Source organism: Anastrepha obliqua, chromosome 5 (genome assembly GCF_027943255.1).
Source record: "Anastrepha obliqua isolate idAnaObli1 chromosome 5, idAnaObli1_1.0, whole genome shotgun sequence".
Lineage (NCBI taxonomy): Eukaryota > Metazoa > Arthropoda > Insecta > Diptera > Tephritidae > Anastrepha > Anastrepha obliqua.
In genome coordinates this window covers 54,481,337-54,503,677 of record NC_072896.1, presented here as the reverse complement: position 1 = coordinate 54,503,677, position 22,341 = coordinate 54,481,337, and the positions used below count along the sequence as shown (strand labels likewise).

General features: G+C 35.6%; 2 pseudogenes; both read left to right on the top strand.

Annotated features, from left to right (window-relative positions):
- The first annotated feature begins 3,540 nt into the window (after window positions 1–3,540).
- Window positions 3,541–4,959, top strand: LOC129248765 (protein aubergine-like; annotated as a pseudogene).
- Window positions 4,960–18,818: 13,859 nt separating this feature from the next.
- Window positions 18,819–20,577, top strand: LOC129248616 (protein aubergine-like; annotated as a pseudogene).
- Window positions 20,578–22,341: the final 1,764 nt, after the last annotated feature.

Below are 22,341 nucleotides of genomic sequence, written 5' to 3'. Positions count from 1 at the left end.
TTTTTAATTTTTTAATTTTTTTAATAAAAAAAATTTGTTTTTCTTTTTTTGTTGGATAAAACGATTCTTTATTATGATTAGTAGGGAACATTAAAAAGAAAAATTTGTTTAAATTTACTTTATATTGTTATTACAAGTTTTCATAAATAAAAAATAAAAAGGAACAAAAAATTAGGAAAAAAAAATAAAAAGGTAAATATGTTGGGTTTTTTCCTCTTTTATGTTTTGTTGGTAACGATTTTTTCGTTTTTCAAAAATTTTGTTTCTTTGTTTTTCTTTTTGTTTTTCTTTCTTCTCCAACGGATTATGCGAGGGAGGCATTTTAAATTTTGGTTTTTTTTGTCTTTCTTCTCCAACGGATTATGCGAAGGATTAATTTTACTTATGAACATGGCTGTAATTACACTAGCCAATTAACATTTTTCCTCTTTTTTTTTTTTTGATATTTGCGAATCCGGGCAAGGAGTCGAACCTTGTGCCAATGGCACCCACCAATTCGCCACAGATTTAAAATATGTAATTTTTCTCAAACATCTTTTTGTATTCTTTTTTATTCTTTTTATATTCTTTCCTTCTGACGAGGAGTCGAGCCTTGCACCATGAATGTTTCACAGTGCCCACCAATTTGTCAGGGATTTTAATACAATTTTCTGCGTAATTATCTTTAAAAAAAATTTTTTATTTTTGCAGCCTTTTTTTTATAAAATAAGGCATTTAGTTAATTAACAAGTACTTGGTCCCATGCAATCTCCAATGTGGAAGGTGTAGCATGACTACTATTGCGGGCACACAAGACTGTAACCGACCGACATTATAGTCGTAGGAGTCCGTCCTCGTAAGCGTAGGCATACGGCCTCCTGTGGCAATTCTAATGTCACCGAGCGCGGACGAAAAATTGCTGTGGTGCAGTAACAAGTAACATTTTGTTTTATTTCCTTGACAAATTTTAGCCATATTCTTTTATCCTCGTGAGTAAATTGCCAGGAGGGTCCCCCCGTAGGTGGTGAATCGCTGAGCAATTTACTACGAGATTCATATTCATTGTACAATTAATTTTTTTTTTTTATTTGAGCATTCACTCTTCACTGCACCTCACAAAATTATCGTCGCACTCCGCTCCATTTTGCCGGGTATTCCCTTACTAAACAAGGGAATCCTTTGTGAAGCTCGCATTGCGGCTGTTATTTTGCACAAGTGCGGCTTCACATTGTGGAAGGGCATTTTCAAGTGATTTTTCGTTTTGCGCCGTGAATCTTTTCAAACACTTAATTTGATTTAATTTGAATTTATTTCAAATTCATTTTTAATTTTAGTTTATTTGGTTAACTCCGATTTTTAATATATTTATTAAATTTAATTTCATTTGAACTTAATTTATTTTGTGTTAATTTACATTAAAAAATTTGCTTTAGCTAGGATCTCAATTTTAGTTTCCTGTCTAGTTTCAATTTGGTTTTAATTATAATTTGATTTATTTTATTTTATGAGATTTAATTTTATTTTCCATTCATTCTATTTTATTTCATCACATTTTTTTTTATAACACGGCGCACTCACTTTTTCACTTTCACTTTTTGCCACTTCCTTTACACTACAAGGATTCCTTTGCGGAGATCCTTGTTAGGTACCCCATCTTTTTGAAAAAAGAGGGGTCCTTGCTCGGGCGCCAGTTAAGATGCTCCCTTCAGGGAGCACCAAAAAATTAAAGTTGGGGGCCAACCACTTGGCCCCTTTTCAATACTTACTCCTATTTTGCTGCAAGTGAAAAATGCGTTGTGCTTTTCTTCCGTCCAGAACCAAGAGTGTCTTGACAATTTATTTTTATGCTTAAGCTAAGCTAATTCTTAATCTAACATATTGCTGACATAGCGGTTCACACGGTGCAGCGGCGGTTATATACTAACGCTGCTGCGCATGTGCCATCTGATACGCATGGCAGTCAGGCAGTCGCCTTAACTTAAATCTTAGTGCTACTTATACTATTGAGATGCGTCGGTCGTTATCTGTTTACTAGTAGATAGCTATTGTTTGGCTTAGTGAGAAGTTTTGTTGTTTTGGTGTTGTGTATATTGTTATCATAAAAGGTTAAAGGGCATATTGTTGTTTATCGGCATTTTGTTTGTAAACAATAATCATGTAAGTTAACGAGTCCCGCAGGACATCGTTGAAAAAATTAAAGTTGGGGGCCAACCACTCGGCCCTTTACGATACTTACTCCTGTTTTGCTGCCAATGAAAAATGCCTTGTGATTTCTTTACGTCCAGAACCAAGAATGCTTTTACAATTTATTCTTATGCCTAAGCTAAGCTAATTCTTAATCTAACAAATTGCTGACCTAGCGGTTCACACGGTGCAGCGGCGGTTATATATTAATGCTGCTGCGCATGTGTCATCTGATACGCATTGCTAGCGAATCGCAGTCAGGCGGCTGCCTTAACTTGCTGACATAGCGGTTCACATGGTGCAGCGGTGGTTATATACTAACGCTGCAGCGCATGTGCAATCTGATGCGCATGGCAGTCAGGCAGTCGCCTTAACTCCTCCCCCTTTAAATATCTGCGTCCCGCAGATTGGGTGACGAAGGGCGTTTCTCGATCTTTCGACTAAGTTGGTTCTCGATTTTTATTTCGGGTAAATGGATCCTTGCTATGAGCTTCCTCCAGATAAACCAAATTATCACCATAAGTAACAGTAGTCCTGATCCCTTGGATAATATAAAACAATTCGTCTCAGACTTGAGGTGCTTCAATATTTCCAAGTTGTCAATTGCTATTCCATGTACCAAATCGAGGTTTATAGCCATTGTGCGGTTCGTGACGCTAGTTAGGATTGGTGGGAGCACCTGAACTCCTGAGGTGGTAATGCTGGACTTATGTTGCCAACGAAATTGTTCAGGAAAATAGTATCATCTTTGATTACTTCGACGGTAGATGCGTTGCTTGTCAGGTAAGGACAACTTGTTTCTCCGCCCTTGAGAAGACGAGCCAAACATCAGCCTCCGGTAACAGGTCCAAGGATTTCTTTTCACATACCCTTGCTGAGGATAAGTGCAAACAGTCTCCCCTTATGCCAAACGTCTCCTGTTTGCTTATAAGGATAGTTTTGTACGTCAATTCTAACCGATGGCCTTTCTGGACATTAGTTCGTGTGATAAGGTGGTTGAATCTTTCCTCCGTGACCTTAGGCAGAGATAACACGTACAGCAATAGCGTGTTGTTGGTGTAGATCGAAGGTTTGCTATACTCGATGGCTTCAATAGCATTACTGTATGGAAGGATGTCAATCTCGCCAACAAGCTGGTTAACTTCTTCCTTGCTTGAGAGATTGCTATTGACGATGCCAGCCTTAGCCATTTGGCACGCGCGTATCAGCCAGCTCGTTCACGTCTTCCCTCAGAATAGCTATCTTGTTTTGGACATCCTGCTCGAGCCTTTCCCTGGTTCTTCGATCGACGACGTCATTTGTGATCGTCACAACGCTGTTTAGCTTCTGCAATACGGTGTCGAGGTATTATAGGTCAATAGCGTGGATTAATTCAAAATGACCGCTGATGACATAGCCGCTACCGTGCTCCACCGTAACAATTGAGGATTCAAGTTTAAAGATATTTTTAAATATAATAATTTGTTCTAAAACTATTACAGTGCTTCAAACTTCTAGGCGATTTTAACATGTTCTATTTTTCTTTTAAATTTTTAATTTTACTTTCAAATTAGCATTAACCTATCTTGCAATGAATTTTAAAGTTTAAAGATATTCTTAATAATTTCTTTTAAAACTATTGTAATGTCTTAAGTTAATATTGCCAGTTGCGCGTGTTCTTTTCTTGAAAGCAACTTGTTCCTAATCAGAATATCCTTTGAAAGGAAAAGGGAGAAAAAGCATTTCATCGTTTATATTAAAACAAGTGGCTTTTAGGAAAAGAGGAGCGTTACATATATGGCAAAAAATATTTTTTTTTTTTTGTACAATTTACAACGCTTTACATTATTTGAATATTGGCAAAAACATATTTTTTTTGTACAATTTACAACGCCTTAGATTATTTGAATATATTTGGCGTATTTTTTTCTTTTTTGATTAACAGTTTCTTTCTCTCTTTTTTCTTAAATATAAAAAATTGTTTCATATAAAAATATTTGTTTTTCTTTTTTTTTTTTTATAATTTTTTTCTTTAAAGTGCCATTCCCATGAGGAGTCGAACCCCGATATTCAAAGAATATCCACCAATTTTATGGGTTGAGAGAGTCATTCTTATTGTATTTATTTTTTATTTCAACGTGCCAAAAAATATCTGTATTTTTAATTTTTATGTGCCTTTTAAAGTGCCATTTCTATATATTGTATATATATAGGTATATATTTTTACTCATTCACTCTTCCTTATGAGGAGTCGAACCCCGATATTCAAAGAATATCCACCAATTTTGTGGATTGGAAGAGAGCTGCTTTTCTTTGTACTGTGCCTCCCCCCATAAAAATCGTGAGGGTGACACTATCCAAAAATTAAACACGTTGGGCAATTGGAGGTGACTGATTCACAGCGGCTACAAGTGCTAAACCTTATTTTACGTCGAACTATGACCTGAATATCAAACTTCAATACGACAACAGGAGCAAGACATTCCCTTATGTGCTGAAATTGCTCATAAAGTAATGCGCACTGATACGTTATATAAAATTTTACAAGATTGCGTCGGTAAACCAGACTACCATGATGCTTTTAAAGGAGAAGTCGTTGGAACAATAATCCTTACCGACTATAATAATAAAACATGTTGGATAAATGACGTGGACTTCCAACAGTCGCCCAAGTCGAAATTTCCAGCCAAAGACGGAGAGATTTCGTATATTGACTATTATAAAAACGTTACGATTCCAATGAATTTGCAGATTGGACACGAGGATTTCAAAATAATTCAATGTACAAACACGTTGACATTAAGAGGTGGTACGTGATTACGCCATCACGGAATTTACGCGAAGTTCAATTTGTCGTACAAATGTGTACAAGAGCAGCTAATGGAATGCGTATGGGCATTGCAGAGCCTATATATCAATGGATTAGTGACGATCGTAGTGGATCTTATTCACAAGCAATCAGTTTTCTACTGGAGATCCTCAAATCGTGATGGAGTCGGTGGTGGGCAATTGCATCAAGTTTTCAGCACCGAAGTGAAATTTTTGATGGAAAGGTTGTATTCTAATTATGAGAAGAAACCTCCAGAACGTTATGACTTTTTCTTGGTATCTCAGTCTGTGCAACAAGGAACAGTGTCGCCAACAAACTGTAATATTGTATACAGCAATATTCGTTTAACACCAGGTCAAATGCAGCTTTTAACATACAAAATGACCCATCTGTATTATAATTGGAGTGGCACTTGCCGTGTACCTGCCGTGTGCCAATACGCGCACGAACTTGCATTCCTTGTCGCTGAGAGCATTCATCGTTAGGCAAGCAATGCTTTAGAAAAGCAACTTTATTTCCTTTAAACAGATTGAAAATGAGATAAACTAATTTTTATCCATTTCAATTTTCCTTATATATTTTTTATCTACTGCAATATACAGCGATTCCTTGGGACAACTACCGTACTAAAGGTGTTAGCGTGGATAAGGGTATTTCACATTGTCAAATTTTGTATATCTATATTAGATAGGCTGAGTATGCCTCTGGCAACGATCGCAGCTCCTGTACAATTAACATCTTCGAAAGTTCAGGATTCAGGCCACGAATAAACACGTCCAACGCCCGATTCCTATAAGTTCCTAAATCATTATGGAAATTTTTTGTTGATCGAGGATAGCGTTAACCGCCCCATTTAATTCAAGAATTAACTTCTTTAGGTCCTTCATTTTTTTTTTTTTTTTTTTTTTTTTTTTTTTTTTTCTTTCCCCAAACCTTAAGGCACAGTACAATAGAAAAAAGAATGAATAAATTTGAGTGTTACCTTGCTTTTGTTTTTTATTTTTTCTTGTTTTATCGGCACGGCACGGCACAGAATTTTTTCCATTCGGATTCTTTTGGTTCTTTCTTCCTATAAATGAGAATTAATGAGTTTTTATCTTATATGATTCTCTATCATTTTTATTTTTTTTATTCTTTTAATATTTTTAATAAAAAAAATTTTGTTTGCTTCTTTTTTCTTTTTTTGTTGGATAAAACGATTCTTTATTATGATTAGTAGGGAACATTAAAAAAGAAAAATTTGGTTAAATTTACTTTATATTGTTACTACAAAAGTTTTCATAAATAAAAAATAAAAAGGAACAAAAAATTAGGAGAAAAAAATAAAAAATAAAAAGGTAAATATGTTGGGTTTTTTCCTCTTACATGTTTTGTTGGTAACGATTTTTTTCATTTTTCAAAAATTCTGTTTTTTGTGTTATTTTTCTTCTTCTCCAACGGATTATGCGAAGGAGGCATTTTAAATTCTTGTATAGGACAGAGGGTCATACTGTACTCGAACCAGCTACGGAGAGATCGCCAGAATCCCGTTTGGAAGTAGTGTAGCCATTTGTCAAATTCGATGGCACTACGAGCCTACTAGGGCACGATTCATCCCACTAACAAGCCTGCTCTTGTAGTAATGACCATTTCCTTTGTATCAAGTTTACTTTCTTATTTTAGTTTATTTCAGAATAATTCTTTATTATTTTTTACTGTAATGTTTTCTGTTTTGTTTTTTTTTATTTTTTTTTTATTTTATTATATTTTATTGGTTAAGGTCACGGAAGGGACGCGGGAACCCTTTTTAGTCGTCCTACAATCAGATTGCAGGCAACCTACTTAGGACGCTTCCTTCACACGATTCTCGGAAGCCTAAACAACTTCTAATTTAGCTGCCAGAGGCCAGAAATAGTTGGCGTGTTCCCATGTGAACGACAACGTGCACCCAGATAGGGCGTATCCAGTCCACTGGCTGCAGCTGCTTTATCATGCCGAGATCGTTGACGTTACCCAATTTATTTATGAACATGGCTGTAATTACACTAGCCAATTAACATTTTTCCTCTTTTTTTTTTGATATTGGCGAATCCGGGCAAGGAGTCGAACCTTGTGCCAATGGCACCCACCAATTCGCCACAGATTTAAAATATGTAATTTTTCTCAACATCTTTTTGTATTCTTCCCTTCTGACGAGGAGTCGAACCTTGCACTATGAATGTTTCACAGTGCCCACCAATTTGTCAGGGATTTTAATACAATTTTCTCCGTAATTATCATAAAAAAAAAAAAAAATTTTATTTTTGCAGCCTTTTTATAAAATAAGGCATTCAGTTAATTAACAAGTACTTGGTCCCATGCAATCTCCAATGTGGAAGGTGTAGCATGACTACTATTGCGGGCACACAAGACTGTAATTGACCGACATTATAGTCGTAGGAGTCCGTCCTCGTAGGCGTAGGCATACGGCCTCCTGTGGCAATTCTAATGTCACCGAGCGCGGACGAAAAATTGCTGTGGTGCAGTAACAAGTAACATTTTGTTTTATTTCCTTGACAAATTTTAGCCATATTCATTTATCCTCGTGAGTAAATTGCCAGGAGGGTCCCCCCGTAGGTGGTGAATCGCTGAGCAATATCCTCCGAGTTTTATATTTATTTATCGCAGTAGTGCAGTTATAAGTAATGTTTTATTTAATTTACAAATTTTAGAAAAAAAATTTTTTCATCCTCGTGAGTAAATTGCCAGGAGGGTCCCCCCGTAGGTAGTGAATCGCTGAGCAATATACTCCGAGTTTTATATTTATTTATTGCAGTAGTGCAGTTTATTTAGTTCATAAATTTTAGAAATTTCCTTTCACCCTCGTGAGTAAATTGCCAGGAGGGTCCCCCCGTAGGTGGTGAATCGCTGAGCAATTTACTTCGAGATTCATATTTATTTTATAATTAATAAATTTTTTTTATTTGAGTATTCACCCTTCACTGCACCTCACAAACCTTTCATTCTCGTGAGTAAATTGCCAGGAGGGTCCCCCCGTAGGTGGTGAATCGCTGAGCAATTTACTTCGAGATTCATATTTATTTTACAATTAAAATTTTTTTTTTATTTGAGCATTCGCTCTTCACTGCACCTCACAAAATTATCGTCGCACTCCGCTCCATTTTGCCGGATATTCCCTTACTAAACAAGGGAATCCTTTGTGAAGCTCGCATTGCGGCTGTTATTTTGCACAAGTCCGGCTTCACATTGTGGAAGGGCATTTTCAAGTGATTTTTCGTTTTGCGCCGTGAATCTTTTCAAACACTTAATTTGATTTAATTTGAATTTATTTCAAATTCATTTTTAATTTTAGTTTATTTGGTTAACTCCGATTTTTAATATATTTATCAAATTTAATTTCATTTGAACTTAATTTATTTTGTGTTAATTTACATTAAAAATTTGCTTTAGCTAGGATCTCAAGTTTAGTTTCCATTTGGTTTTAATTATAATTTGATTTATTTTATTTTATGAGATTTAATTTTATTTTCCATTCATTCTATTTTATTTCATCACATTTTTTATAACACGGCGCACTCACTTTTTCACTTTCACTTTTTGCCACTTCCTTTACAATACAAGGATTCCTTTGCGGATCCTTTACACTTACAAGGATTCCTTTGTGGAGATCCTTGTTAGGTGCCCCATCTTTTTGAAAAAAGAGGGGTCCCTGCTCGGGCGCCAGTTAACGAGTCCCGCAGGATATCGTTGAAAAAATTAAAGTTGGGGGCCAACCACTCGGCCCCTTTACGATACTTACTCCTGTTTTGCTGCCAATGAAAAATGCCTTGTGATTTCTTTACGTCCAGAACCAAGAATGCTTTTACAATTTATTCTTATGCCTAAGCTAAGCTAATTCTTAATCTAACAAATTGCTGACCTAGCGGTTCACACGGTGCAGCGGCGGTTATATATTAATGCTGCTGCGCATGTGTCATCTGATACGCATTGCTAGCGAATCGCAGTCAGGCGGCTGCCTTAACTTGCTGGCATAGCGGTTCACATGGTGCAGCGGTGGTTATATACTAACGCTGCAGCGCATGTGCAATCTGATGCGCATGGCAGTCAGGCAGTCGCCTTAACTTGTATATATGTATGCAGTGTATAAGTTAAGAACTTGTAAAATATAAGTTCTAAAAAAATAAATTTTTTTATTACCGGTCCATCTGACCGCACTTTATTCACTAACTTCCCAAAACCAAAAAGCCGCTTAAACAAGTAAACTACTTAATTTATATTAATAAAAATTGTGGCGTGACTTAATTCTAGGAACTTAAATAAGCAACTTTATAATACTTGCATTATTGCAGAAATTAATATGAAAATTGAGTAAGCAATTTTTATAATAAAGAATGTAAGAAGTAAAGAGTTCGTTAACTTGGCTAGGGTTAACTCTTCCCTTCTTAAATCGATTGTCCGCAATCGAGTATTGAATTATGGTGTTTTAATTTCAAGAAATGGCCCCGCTTGGGTGTTTGGCATATGTTCGGTAGTTATTATTGATTGAGGTGATAAATACAGTTTTTGTCTATACTTAATAATGCAAGCGAGAATACGAGTTGCAATAATAACTGAAAGTACAATAGATATATCTGAACTTAAGCTAATTACATTCATTTTTTTATTTTCATCTACTAAATTTCTAATGGTATCTTCATGTTGTATTTGTTTTGAATATAGATTTTCAATTTGTAAGTCCAATTTTGTAGCATTTTTAGTTTCTTTGATTTTTGTGACTAAATTTGGTAATACGATTGTTTCGTACATTTTTAAGTTTACATTTGTATAGGTTTTATTCAGAACATTAATATTACAATTTTCAAACTTAATGAGGAAGGTTCCTTCTTGTCTTATTTCTAATTTGTTACAATCGTGAGTTATTTTTCCTTTAAAATTCTTAAATATGAGTGTTCCTTGTACCATTTCTACTACTTCAGATTTTACTGAAATTTCCATTTTACATTGTGCTTCCTTAAATTTTAAAATGTTTGCAATACATTCATTATGTAATGAAATCAAGTTTTTTTCTAATTTGTCTTTCACATTTATATTGTACTGTAAATTTTATTAGAGTTATCTGTTAATATTTCTGATGGGTTCAAAAACACTGATTTGTTTGCAATATTTGGTAATGGTTCAAATTGGATTTTGGCCAGAGCACTAGGAGAGAATTGAGGTATTAGTAAAGTTAGGATAATGTTATTTTCTTGGAAAAGTACTACAATTTTCGTATTGCTATAGCTATCGTAGTTGTTAATAAAACTAAGTTCCTTTTGCGTCAAAATGTCCGTGGAACTAATTCCCAATTTGCTGGAAAATATAATTGGTCCTATGTTATCAACATGGTTATTCAAAAGCGATATGTCATTGTTTATACTATAAGTTTGTTCGATAAATCGGACTTCGTCTTCCAGTGTTTTGATTTTATTCTGTGCACCGTCCTTGAACTCATTAACCGTTTGAGTGCTAAGCAATTTTTGTAAATGTGTGCGAAAAGTGCTATGCCTGTTTTGATGATTTTAAAGGAAAAAATAATTATTTCAAATAAAACACTCTAGTTCAGACAAATATGAATTAATTTTCATAATTCTTTTTTTATTATTAAGAAAAATGTTTTTTTTACATAAATAAAAAAATAAACATAAGATTGCAAAATTATTTTCTTCATTTTTTCGTGTTTGAAAATAAAAATTATAAAAAAAAAATATGTCAACAAGTATGTTTTGCCGCACAAACAGCATGTAGGCCTTTCTTACAACGAGTGCAAATAATTCGGGATCGCTTAATACTCCCTGTTTTGCTACACACCATGCACTGGCGTAAGCTACGTCCAGGCAATTTTTCCAGAGCAAATTTTTGGGTTGATGAGCATGGTTGTGTTGACACGCTATTTTTATGATTCATCCACTCTTTTTCGATAGCTTCGATAATTTCCGATGTGAATTGAAGCCGAGTAATTTGTTTTACAGTTGTATTTGAGACATATAAAATATAAGAGTTCAGCACCATTCTTCCAAATATATTGAATACTACTTTCTTCCAATATTTTAGGGTTCTTCGCTCGTCCAAATATACATATAACATTTTGTCCGACTCATCCACACCTCCCATGTATTTATTATAGTCATCAATCATGCTCGGTTTCACCTTTTCGTATTCAAAATTTCTTTTCTTTTTCTTGATCGTCACGTTATCAGTATCTGTATTGGATGAGATCAATATGACTGGATTTGGTTTGGACTTTTTGTCTCTAAAAGAACACATCAAAATATCTTTATGTGCTAAGTATTTGGCTTCTCCTACGGTTGCTTTCTTAGCTTCTGGAGGAATCTCTTTTCGATTGCGTCTTATTGTTCCAGTTAGGTATGTATTCTGTTTCAATAGGGATTTGGCCAGATGTAAGCTTGTGAAAAAATTATCTGTAAACAAATGGTAACCTTTGTTTAGATAATTTCCCATCAAAAGCAATTTTTCCACTACTGTAAATCCAAGACCATATTTTTCCACAGAATCTTTATCGTCTGTGCTTTTAGCTCCCTTGTAGCAGTAAAATCCCAAGCAATATTTAGAAACCGAATCGCAAAGCATCCAAAATTTGATCCCCCATTTATGATGTTTTTTGTTTGGGATGTATTGTTTTATGGCACTTTGGCAGTGAGTACCAACTAACGACTCATCGATAGATAATTGTTGGTTCGGTATATAATGTCGCTGGAATACAGTATTTGCGTGTTTGACAAGCACATCAAACCTGCCACATGGGTCATAATTTGGATGGCTTGGTTCAAATAATAAACTATTGTCAACCAAGTGAAAAAACTTCAAAATCAGCTGAAATCGATCCCTTGAAAACATTTTTCCAAACCATTGTATGTATCGGGAATTTTTTGTCCAATAACTATAGACTGTTGGCCTTCTCGTAATCCCCATTTCCAGTAATACTGCAATAAAGGCTTTTATTTCGAGTACTGTAGTCGGTTTCCACTTTTTTATTCGAGAATTGGCAGAAACTGCATGTGAAGCAAAAAACTGGGTAGCATTTCGATTTGTTTCCTTTACGATGGTTTCGAGCAATGGCGTAGTAAAAAATAAATTAAAATAGGTTATTGGTTTGGCATCAGGAGGAGGTGCCCATTTAGGTCCCGGAGTCTCGAAAAAATTATTTGTTGCTTTGGAAAACACTTTTGTCAAGGGAAAATTGCTGAAAGTTGGTGTGTCGTCTGTTTCTGAAGATGAATTTGAATTTGAAGTAGAAGACTCACTTACAATCCTCAATCTTCTTCTTCGGTGAAGTATTATACTGCTATCATCACTGTCCGTTGTTTCAATCTCCATACAATCAATGGAGATCGAATCATCATTCGAATTAGAAGCACGTGACATGGTTATTTATTGATAAATAATTTAAAATAACTGTAAAAACTTATTTTAAAAATTATAAGAAGACACTCACTCTTTGAATGGTACTTGACGACTAAAAAAGTAGAGCACAAAACAAAATAATAACAAATTGTAAACAAACGGATAAGGGAAAAGTAGAGCACAAAACAAATCACAAAAACTTAATATTTACTCTTAACTTATTACTCTCACGGAGCATCAAAAGCACACTAAAAGCGCAGCAGTTTTGCGCCGCTTAGCATTTTTCGACACAAACTCTAAAGTCAGTTTTGCGCCGCTTAGCACTCTAACGGTTAATATATCTACTGACTAAAGTTTGTTGTTTGTTTATATGGGCAGTTATGTTAGTTATTTGTTCGGTCATGAAATTGTTTATGTACGTCAAGTCACTTAGTTTATTGTAGGTGCCTTTTTCATTGTCCTTTATTTTGGTTAACGCGTCTTTTATTTCCTGTTCATCGTCGCTGTCCATGGAGCCGGCGATGTACTTTAAGCCTTTTCCTAGGACGTTAATTAGTCCCCTTTTTGACTTAGAGTGAATGTGTATACTATTCACTCTTGCTTTCAGCAATATTAGATTTTTATTTACCGTTTCCAGAAGTCGCTCATCTTCAAATGTTATTCCCTTTAATGTGTTTAGATTATTAAAAATTAATGCGTCTTTAAATTTATAAAATGTAGGATTTTATTATAGTGATTAATTATCCTGACTTCTTCTGTCTTGATGGGTCTGTACCCATTGTTGTTTGTAAGGTCCTGTACAAAGATTTGCTGAGCAGTAGCTGCTAGTACCAGCGTCAAGATTGTAAAGGTTAACATGTTCTGTCCTGTAACGAAAGGTATTAAGTATAATGTATCTATGAGTGCTATCATGACTATTTGATATTATTTTTATGTACGACTCGGCCAGTTTTAGTTTTTACTGTCGTGTTGTACAATAATTCTGGGCAACTATTTCTTTTCGATACCTAGCTGACAACTTCCTTCCTAATCTTTTGTTTATTTTAACGAATATTTCCTCTCCCTTTACATATTCCTTGGGAATAGATCTATTTTTATTGTGGTACGCAAGGTCAGTAGCTTGTTTTTCCGAGAGTTTTTTCACTGTTTCTTGCCTGTCTTTTTCTAGCAGCTCTGGGTTGCTACTAACTCTTCTACCAAAGAATATTTCCATTGGTCTTTTCCCTGTAACTGTGTGCACTGAAAAATTATATTCTTTTACTGCTCTTTCTAATAATTCCTGGAATGACGGGTGCATTTTTTCGCATTGTAGACAACGCATTATTTCTTGCAGTGTTGAATGGAATCGTTCGACCTGACCGTTAGAGCAACTTGTATATGGAGCTGTTCGAAAAATTTGTGTTCCGAACTCATTTTCTATCATGAACTTAATAGATTCTGAATAGAAGGATTTTTCGTTGTCCATGACCAACGTTTCAGGAATGAGTGAAAAGAGAATGTCTCTTAGAGGTTGCCGTATGTCTTCTGCCGCTCTGGACTTTATGGGCTTTGCCATAGCGTATTTAGAAAATTTATCAATTGCGGTTGGCACTAGTTCCTTTCCCACCACAAATATATCTAGGTGAACTATCTGGGTGGTATGGGTGTTGGCTGGATTTGGGGTTTCATTGGGTGACGATCATACTTGTTTTCTTTACAAATTACGCATTTTTTTATAATTTTTTTATTTTGTTCGCCATTGAGGGGAAATAGTACCTTTCAAGAATTTGAGTACGATTTTCTTTACAGTTCCTGTGTGCTCTGTCATGCACCCTGATTATGATATTCTCCTGTTCTTCTTTGCTAATTATATCGTCCACCATTACTTGGGTGAATCTTATTTTGTATTTCAGGAAGTGTAATGGGTACAATTCCTGTATTTTTCCCATAATTTGTTCGTCCGTTTTTATACAGTTTATCACTGATGGATTTAAATATCTCTTCAAAATGGAAATCAATTTATCCTCGCAATAATCATGTTCTGTTATAATATGACGGTGGTACGTGGGGAATATTATTCTAAATTGATAAGATGACATTACGTCTCTATTCAGAAATATTTGATTCTTAAAGGCATTTATAGGTGCCTCAACACCAAGGATTAAATTATGAGCCGAACTTTCGTCTGAGTTCGTGGCTATTGATAGCGTGTTTAACTCTTGCTCCGTTATCCTAGATAGAGCATCTGCTACAACATTCGCCTTTCCTGGCTTATAGAACATTTCGTAATTGTACTCTTCGAGTATAGCCTTCCATCTCTTCATTTTACTGGTGTTATTCTTATTGCTTAGCGCATAGGTTAACGGCTGGTGGTCTGTGAATATTTTGACCTTAACCGACCCATACAGGTAATTTTTCAAAGAGTTCAGAGCCCATATTATAGCTAACATTTCCTTTTCGTTAGCCGCATAATGCTCCTCCGTTTTATTTAAAGTTCTAGAGATAAATTGTAAAGTGTTTTGCTTCAGGGAAGAGCTTTAGAGCAAACCTGCCGACTAAAGGTTCGCCATGGGAAGTCTTTATTATCCTGGAAGAGCTTTAGAGCAAACCTGCCGACTAAAGGTTCCTTTTCAAATAAAAGATTTTTATTCAGTTAGGGCAAATGACTGCCTTCCAACTATCAGGCTGAGACTGAACTGCCTTCTGATAGAATGGCTTTATTTTATACTTTCTTTTTGCCTTGTCATCAATAAAATATATATAATTACAATCAAACATTGTTACAAGTAAAAATCAATAACAAAATTGTAAACACTTAAAAATACTATACAATGAAATTTTGCTTAGGATGACTTAAATTTTGTTTAGGTTAACTTACTTCACAGTAAGCTATGGCTTTGCTTTGGAGTGGGGTATCATATGACAAAAAAAATGTATTTGGTGTGTGCCACGTATTTACTTATGTTTCGGGTTTCAAAAAAAAAAGGAAAAGAATTTATGTCATTGAAATTAAAGAGTAGAGTAAATTGAAATGAAAAGAATTATGTCATTAAAGTAGAGTAAATTGAAATGAAAAGAATTATGTCATTGAAATTGAAGAGTAGAGTGAATTGAAATGGTTTACATAATTTGAGTTTGAGTATTAAAAATATATTTAAAGAATTCGAAAGAAATTTGAAAGTGAAGTGGAGGTATTGGTCTATCATTTTGTGAAAGGACTGCACCGATAGCAAAGTTTGAGGCATCTGTTACTAGCTCAAAATCTTTACTAAAATCTGGGTAAGCAAGTACTAAATCTTCTGAGGTGAGTGCATTCTTTATTTTGGCAAAAGATTCCTTAGCATCATCATTTAAACTTATTCGTAATTTTGCGGATTTATTTTGGACGTTCGTCCTCCCTCCTCTTTAAAAGGGATGTCAGGGGCTTGGCAAGTTTTGAGTAGTCCTTGATGAACCGCCTATAGTATCCTGACATGCCAAGAAAACTACGAAGCTCTTTAAGGGTTTGTGGTTCAGGAAAATTTTGTATAGCCCTAACCTTTTCCTGATTAGTTTTAATCCCATGGGGTTTAATAACGTAGCCTAAAAAATCTACTTCTTTTTTGAAAAACTTGCATTTGTCTAATTGCACTTTCATATTAGATTCTTCCAAAGCTTTGAATATGTTTTTTATGTGTTTAAAATGTTCTTCTTCTGATTTACTGAAAATAATGATGTCATCTATGTAAACATAGCAGCATCATCCAATGTATTCCCGTAGGACATCGTCAAGCGTACGCTGGAAAATTGACGGTGCGTTTTTTAGGTCAAATGGCAGCCGTGTGAATTCATATTTTCCATTATTTATGCTGAACGCAGTTTTTTCCATATCAGATTTTTTTAGTGGAATCTGATGGAATCCACTTTTAAGGTCGAGAACTGAAAAAAAATTACTAGTTCGTAGTTGAGAGATGACTTCTGAAATCTCTGAAATGGGATACCTGTCGGCAATTGTGATTAAATTTAACTTCCTATAGTCTATGACCATTCTATATTGTTTTTTTCCAGTTTGGTCTGGTTTCTTAGGAACTATCCATACCGGAGAGTTAAAAGGATACCTAGATGGTCTTATGATTCCATCTTTTAGAAGCTTTTCTATTTGACTATCTACTTCGGATTTCAATGAAGCAGGGTAAGGGTAGAGCTTCGTGTACACAGGCGAGTTTGTCGTGGTTCTAATTTCGCCCACTACTCTAGGTGTATACGTAAGCTTTTCATCCGGTTCTGAAAAGAGGTTACTATATGTATTTGCAATTATTTTCATTCCTTTCTTTTGTTCGTTTGACAAATTTTCCTCTTCGATGTTTATTGCATTTACACATTGCGTCGGGAGTTGCTTAAGGTGTACTTTGAAACCATTACTTAATACCATAATATTTTCATTGGTATAGATAACTGTCCCTATTTCTCTAAGGGTATCGTTCCCAAAAATACCATCGAATGTTTTTAGAGAGGGCATTAGGTAAAATTTTATATTATTATCTAACTTGAAGAGTTTTACAAATGTATGCTCGCTAATTTTTATGTCGCCTACTATTGACTTGGCAAAAAATGGATTTTTATTTGCTATACGCTTACTCACTAATTCCGGCTTAACATAATTTTTGCTTGATCCTGTATCTAATAAAAATTTTAGCGTCTTTCCGCTCTCCGTCCTTACTTCGAAATATGGCAACGAAGAGCTTATCACGCTAAAAAATGGATGTCACTTGGTTCGCCAAACTGCTGATCCTCATCTAACTGTTGTTCGTTTGTTATTCCAGTCGTATTAATATGATACGTTCTCTGATTTTTTGCTTGTTGATGATTACCGAATTGTTGTGGCCTTTTTCCAAAATGTTGGTTTGGTTGTGGTCTATTCATATAATTTATTCTACGAGAGTGCATGCTTGAGTCCACTTCCATGGGTTCTGGCTTTGGCTGTGGCCTAGGTGGACGAGGAGGGATCGCGTTATTTTGTTCTCGTTAGTTAAAAAATAATTGCCTTGGTTGCGGAATATAGGCTAATTGTGGGTGAAATATTGGTTTCTGCTGTTGTCCAGAGTTTCGCTTTGAGTATTGCTGTGAAGGTGGTTTCCATCTTCCGTTGTAAGCATGGTTCGAGCGAAAGCTTTGATTCTCCAGCTTGAGGCAAAGGTGGAGAGCCTGTGGCAAGCCCACCGGTTCTCTGATCCCTAAGAGGCGAGGCAAGTCGCCATTTAAACCCCTAATGAAGGTGTCGAGAGCTTTGTCCCTATATGCCTTTGTCAGCAGAGTAAGAGATTCATTACCCATTTCAAGACATCCTGATCTATTCAATATTAGTGAAAGATGTGAGTACACTTTTTGGTAAAATTCTTGGATGCTATTACTACCTTGTACCAGAGTTGTCATCTGATATTCCAGAGTAGATAGGTCACGTTTGTCCCCATAATGTGTGATTAAACATTGTGAGATTGCACTCCAATTTAACGGTGTGTTATAAGATTCTAACGCTATGTCAGCGTTACCTGTGATTTTATTTCCGATCACACTCAAAATTCCGTAATATTTCGACGTTCCCTTATAGGTTCGTATATTGTCAAAATTCTGTCCACACTTTTCTTCCACGAATTAAATTCTCCTGGTTGCCCAGAGAATTCTTTTAAAAATTTCACGACGTCCGGTATTTTGTCCATATCATTTAGATTTTCCCCCTGTCTGTCTATTGGTTGGTCCCTAATATTGGCTAATCCAGCGTTTGGATTGAGAGTTTCTCGGATAGCCTGAAGTCCTTGGTTTCTAAAAACGTCCGCCGCTATATCCGAAATAAGAACTCTTAAATCGTCTAAACTTAACTGAGCATTTTGCGAAGTACTAGGAGCGGAATTTGAGGGAAGTGTGGGGGGCCTTACCAAATTATTCGGATTTGCCATTTAAAAAAAAAAATTTTAACTGAAGCACAAGTAACTGTTTTTAGAGATTTTTTCCTCTTATTTAATGGGGAAAATAAAGACGTAATATGTTTAAAAGGATACTTAAATTTTATTTTTATAATTCTTAATTACGAGTATTAGATAGCTTACTATATTAAATACAGAGCTGCTCTCGTTCTTTTTTTATTTCATCATTCCCATGAGGAGTCGAACCCCGATATTCAAAGAATATCCACCAATTTTATGGGTTGAGAGAGTTATTTTTATTGTATTTATTTTTTATTTCAACGTGCCAAAAAATATTTGTATTTTTAATTTTTATGTGCCTTTTAAAGTGCCATTTTTATATATTGTATATATATAGGTATATATATATTTTTTTTGTATATATTTTACTCATTCACTCTTCCTTAAGAGGAGTCGAACCCCGATATTCAAAGAATATCCACAAATTTTATGGATTGGAAGAGAGCTGCTTTTCTTTGTACTGTGCCTCCCCCATAAAAATCGTGAGGGTGAAACTATCCAAAAATTAAACACGTTGGGCAATTGGAGATGACTGATTCACAGCAGCTACAAGTGCTAAATCTTATTTTACGTCGTGCTATGGCAGGGCTGAATTTAGAACTTGTTGGGCGTAGTTTCTTTGATCCGAAGGCAAAGCATTGTCTAAACAGTTTTTACCTCGAATTATGACCTGGATATCAAACTTCAATACGACAACATGAGCAAGACATTCCCTTATGTGCTGAAATTGCTCATAAAGTAATGCGCACTGATACGTTATATAAAATTCTACAAGATTGCGTCGGTAAACCAGACTACCATGATGCTTTTAAAAGAGAAGTCGTTGGAACAATAATCCTTACCGACTATAATAATAAAACATATCGGATAAATGACGTGGATTTCCAACAGTCGCCCAAGTCGAAATTTCCAACCAAAGACCGAGAGATTTCGTATATTGACTATTATAAAAAACGTTACGATTGCAATGAATTTGCAGATTGGACGCGAGAATTTCGAAATAATTCAATGTACAAACACGTTGACATTAAGAGGTGGTACGTGATTACGCCATCACGGAATTTACGTGAAGTTCAAAATTTCGTACAAATGTGTATAAGAGCAGCTAATGGAATGCGTATGGGCATTGCAGAGCCTATATATCAACAAATTAGTGACGATCGTAGTGGATCTTATTCACAAGCAATCAGTTTTCTACTGGAGATCCTCAAATCGTGATGGTACTTCTGGTATCTGCAAATGAAGAAAAAATATGGTTGCGTCAAAAAGAAGTGTTGCGTTGACCGTCCAATGCCATCTCAGGTAGTGACACTACGTACTATTGCCCCTCGTGGAGACAAAGCCGCTGGTTTGATGTCTATAGCCACTAAAGTTGTTATACAAATGAATGCAAAACTCATGGGAGCACCTTGGTTAACCGAAATTCCAGTAAGTGGTCTAATGACTGTTGGTTTCGATGTTTGTCATTCTCCCAGAGAGAAAACTAAATCTTACGGCGCATTAGTAGCCACAATGGATCTGAAGTCGAAGCCCATCTACTTCTCTTCAGTTTCAGAGCATGTGAAAGGCCAGGAGCTATCAAACGAAATAGCATTGCGCATGGGCTATGCTTTGAAAGCATATCAACAAGAGCATGGTATGTTACCAAAGAAAATCCTCTTCTATCGTGACGGAGTCGGTGATGGGCAATTGCATCAAGTTTTTAGCACCGAAGTGAAATTTTTGATAGAAAGGTTAAACAAAATGTATTCTGATTATGAGAAGAAACCTACGATTTGCCCCTTGGCGTTTATAGTAGTATCGAAGCGAATTAATACTCGTTACTTCATTAATGGCAGGAATCCACCTCCAGGTTCCGTGGTTGAGAAACTCGAGCAAGAGTATAAGCGTGTGGGCTCTGAAAAACCACCTATGTTTGCATATGTTGTGGTACCAAAAAGTATTAATACCCGACTCTTTGCACGAGGCCGAAATTCGCCTCCTGGTACAATAGTCGATGATGTAGTTACGTGTCCAGAACGTTATGACTTTTTCTTGGTATCTCAGTCTGTGCGACAAGGAACAGTGTCCCCAACAAACTATAATATTGTATACAGCAATATTCGTTTAACACCAGATCAAATGCAGCTTTTAACATACAAAATGACCCATCTGTATTATAATTGGAGTGGCACTTGCCGTGTACCTGCCGTGTGCCAATACGCGCACGAACTTGCATTCCTTGTTGTTGAAAGCATTCATCGTTTGTCAAGCAACGCTTTAGAAAAGCAACTTTATTTCCTTTAAACAGTTTGAAAGTTTATATATTTTATACATAATGAGATAAACTAAATTTTATCCATTTCAATTTTTCCTTGGAACGATTCCTTGGGACAACTACCTTATTAAAGGTGTTAGCGTGGATAAGGGTATTCCAACATTAAAAAGAAAAATTTGTTAAAATTTACTTTATATTGTTATTACAAAAGTTTTCATAAATAAAAATAAAAAGGAACAAAAAATTAGGAAAAAATAAAAAGGTAAATATGTTGAGTTTTTTCCTCTTTTATGTTTTGTTGGTAACAATTTTTTCGTTTTTCAAAAATTTTGTTTCTTTGTTTTTTTTTTCTTTCTTCTCCAACGGATTATGCGAGGGAGGCATTTAAAATTTTGTTTTTTTCTTTCTTCTCCAACGGATTATGCGAAGGAGGCATTTTAAATTTTGTTTTTTTTTTTTTTTTTTCTTTCTTCTCCAACGGATTATGCGAGGGAGGCATTTTCAATTCTTGTATAGGACAGAGAGTCATACTGTTATCGAACCAGCTACGGAGATTTCGCCAGAATCCCGTTTGGAAGTAGTGTAGCCATTTGTCAAATTCGATGGCACTACGAGCCTACTAGGGCACGATTCATCCCACTAACAAGCCTGCTCTTGTAGTAATGACCATTTCCTTTGTATCAAGTTTACTTTCTTATTTTAGTTTATTTCAGAATAATTCTTTATTATTTTTTACTGTAATGTTTTCTGTTTTGTTTTTTTTATTTTTTTTTTATTTTATTATATTTTATTGGTTAAGGTCACGGAAGGGACGCGGGAACCCTTTTTAGTCGTCCTACAATCAGATTGCAGGCAACCTACTTAGGACGCTTCCTTCACACGATTCTCGGAAGCCTAAACAACCTCTAATTTAGCTGCCAGAGGCCAGAAATAGTTGGCGTGTTCCCATGTGAACGACAACGTGTACCCAGATAGGGCGTATCCAGTCCACTGGCTGCAGCTGCTTTATCATGCCAAGATCGTTGACGTTATCCAATTTACTTATGAACATGGCTGTAATTACACCGGCCAATTAACATTTTTCCTTTTTTTTTTGATATTTACGAATCCGGGCAAGGAGTCGAACCTTGTGCCAATGGCACCCACCAATTCGCCACAGATTTAAAATATGTAATTTTTCTCAAGCATCTTTTTGTATTCTTTTTTATTCTTTTTATATTCTTTCCTTCTGACGAGGAGTCGAACCTTGCACTATGAATGTATCACGGTGCCCACCAATTTGTCAGGGATTTTAATACGATTCTCTGCGTAATTATCTTAAATTTTTTATTTTTGCAGCCTTTTTATAAAATAAGGCATTTAGTTAATTAACAAGTACTTGGCCCCATGCAATCTCCAATGTGGAAGGTGTAGCATGACTACTATTGCGGGCACACAAGACTGTAACCGACCGACATTATAGTCGCAGGAGTCCGTCCTAGTAGGCGTAGGCATACGGCCTCCTGTGGCAATTCTAATGTCACCGAGCGCAGACGAAAAATTGCTGTGGTGCAGTAACAAGTAACACTTTGTTTTATTTTCTTTCATCCTCGTGAGTAAATTGCCAGGAGGGTCCCCCCGTGGGTGGTGAATCGCTGAGCAATATTACTCCGAGTTTTATATTTATTTATTTGTTTTATTTCATTGACAAATTTAGCAATTTTCCTTTCGTCCTCGTGGGAATCCTTTGTGAAGCTCGCATTGCGGCTGTTATTTTGCACAAGTGCGGCTTCACATTGTGGAAGGGCATTTTC